We start from the raw sequence: 2,932 nt of genomic DNA, 5'->3' as shown, positions 1-2,932 counted from the left end.
CTTGGCAATGTTGACAATGACACCGCATACATTGTTTCTGCGATCCACATAGCTTTCACTTCTGTATCGGTAGTATTGCGTTGCGTTGCGTTGCGTTGCGGTCAAAAACTGTTTCCCCCTTTCGGGTGGAACACACCTGTCTTCATCAACACCGGATCATACTTATGTAGACAGCTGACAGATCATGTGACCCAAACCATTTGGAATACAGAAATTCATAATCTGCTCCTACAATATATATATATATATATATATATATACAATTTGTCTGCACTATGACCATCAAGTGGAATTCCTTGTAAATGCAAACCTACTTAGCAATAAACTTGATTCTGATTCTATAATGACTGTAAAATAAAATAGTCTATAACAGCTTTGTTCTTCTTTTTTAGGGTCTCTAAGCTCTGGAACTCATTACTGTCTGACATCAAGACTACCTGGCTTTAAAATGTTCTTTTCCTGGATTATAATCTGGTGAAAGACAAGCCAAAAGTGTACTCACTTTTAATTAGTGGCAGATGTGAGGGTTGTTTATGACGTGCATGTTTTGTTTATTCAATTTGACTTCAGTGATATATTTTAAATTGAAGTAGTGTAGTTTTAATTTGGTTTTTATTTTGTATAAAAGCCAAAGCAACAACAGCAGCTGATAATTAGCATTAGCTATGCTCTTCTAATGCAAGTCTTTAGGGACAGTCATTGTTGTAGCTCCGTGTTTGTTTGCATGTTCCTGTCAAATAAAGATGAAATTAAGAAAAGAAAAAGCTTTTCCCATATGTGTGTTTTCCTTGATTGCCTACTAAAGCATGTGGATCTAAATGACACCAAATTCAGAATTTTCCTGTAATTCCTCCGAAATATATTGATTTTAATACTTTCCAGTTCTGCAGTCTATTGCAAGTCTGGAGTTCACAGTGTGAGAGGCAGTGACTTTGCCATGATCTTATTATATAATTTTTCTTATATTAACATTGAAATGTTGCTCCAGTGGAGCATTCCAAGGAGTATATTGTTACGTTTCTTCAAAAGATTTGGTGTAAGTGGGAATCTGTTTTATTTTAGATGACATAGGTCTGCTGGCTCCTACAGCAGTCAAAAGGCAGGTGTCCTGCAACTTATACAAAAATCTATGGAGCACTACAACCAAATCAAATGACTTGAAAACCTCCTCATCATGCAGCCAAATTCTGCTAATGACCTCATTATTTTTGTTAAAGAAACTGCTTCTTAACATCAAGAGGAATGAGTAGAAATGGGCCTTGGCTATTTGTGCTTGAACACTACTGGAAGCAGCATAAGCAGCTGTTTTACATTAGACTTAGAAAACTTTTAATGTTATTTCTTATACACAGAGTGTATGGACCTGCATTAAATGCTGTGAAGCCTCTTCCCAGAGGGCAGCAGGGAGAACAGTCCATGGTGGGGGGGTGAGGGGTCATTGATGATGTCACGGGCTCGGGACACGCAGCGCTGGGATGAAATGTCTATAATGGAGGGAAGAGGAGCCCCCATGATCCTCTCTGCTGTTTTCACCTCTATGGTTGAGGAGCTACAGCACCAGGAGTAGCAATTCCACAGCAGCAGGAGCAGTGCCTCATGAGCTTCTGAGCATCTGAGGTGCAGGACACGCTTTGCAAGAAGGATTTAAAAAAAAATAATTTTGCTGCTGGACGCGGCGCATCAACCAATGAGAGAAGCTGATCTGGGAGCTGGCAGGGAGACGGACACAGCACTGCTGATGCAGAGCGCTATGATCACTCCTCTGAAACAGTTTATTAACGCCTAAATTAACTTCAAATGTAGAAACCTGCCGGCAGAATATGTTGGCTTTCATTATCCTGCTGCCTGCAGATTGTAGCACAGGGTACACACAGCTCACATCAGCCTCACTGCTACAAATGTTGAAATGTTTCCTACAGGCCAATTCCTATAGGAAGCTGGAGTACCCAGAGAGAACTCACATATGCACAGGAAGAACATGCAGAGCCCCATCCAGAAAGACCCCTGGCCCGGGATTAAACCGAGGACCTTCTTTCTGCAATGCAACAGTGTTACACACTACAGCACCGTGCAGCCCTTCAGTAGTATATGAAGATAGTGAATTATCAGGATACATCTTTAGTTTAACTCCAAAACAGGCAGAAAGAGATGTAGAGAAGTGAAGATCTTTTAAAAAATGAAAAGAAAAACCCCATGACGGAAGGAACAGGACATCCATAAAGATAATAAAAGAAGGCAGCATGAAACCACCAGGGAGATTAGATACTGAGGCCTGACAAAAACCAAGTGAGATCTTGAAGAGTTGTGGCAGAGTGAAAACATGGAAACTGAAAAAGGCTGACTAGTAATAAACACAGTGGAGCTAAAACACCACTTAAAACAACCTCCAAACCAAATGGAGAGAAAAAAAAAAAATCTGAAATTCATGTAAGATGACAAACAAAATGCACAAAGGAAATAACAAAATAAATGAGTAAGAAACAGGACAGGAATAATCTATGGCAAAACCCAATGACCATAATAAACCACGTAATATGGCAAGGCCTAAATGGCAATAATGAACACAGGAGTGATCAGAAAAGAAAAACAAAACGCAAACACGTGCAGTTAGTGGCGTTGGTGATGGGATGCTATTTGGCTTTTGCTGTTAGGGATTGCTTGTCATGACCCTGCACCTTTTGGTTTAAGTTTTGTTTTTGAGTTTTAGTTACACTTTGATTGATGTCTTTTTGTGTTTTCTAGTTTATTGGTTTCATTTCCATTTTGTTTTATTCTAGCTTTTGGTTGGATTACACTTGTTTCAGTCTCCTTCCCTTAGCTCCCCTCTAGTTCCTCCCATCCACACGTTCCTTTTCACCTCATTGACCCAGCTTTTGTCCTGTCTCCCATATATACTCTCCCTGTTCAGTTCTTTAGTGTTGGTTCCTCGTAA

General features: G+C 39.9%; 1 protein-coding gene across 1 annotated transcript in view; it reads right to left on the bottom strand.

The window, feature by feature from the left end:
* Positions 1 to 2,932, bottom strand: part of LOC107104498 (collectin-12-like) — a 10,245-nt gene that overhangs the window by 5,243 nt on the left and 2,070 nt on the right. The gene's annotated exons all lie outside the window — the stretch shown is intronic.

The sequence above is a fragment of the Cyprinodon variegatus genome, unplaced genomic scaffold (assembly GCF_000732505.1).
Source record: "Cyprinodon variegatus isolate N-32 unplaced genomic scaffold, C_variegatus-1.0 Scaffold1768, whole genome shotgun sequence".
Taxonomy (NCBI): Eukaryota; Metazoa; Chordata; class Actinopteri; order Cyprinodontiformes; family Cyprinodontidae; genus Cyprinodon; species Cyprinodon variegatus.
The sequence above is the reverse complement of the archived record's forward strand: the minus strand, read 5'-3'. Positions and strand labels throughout refer to the sequence as shown.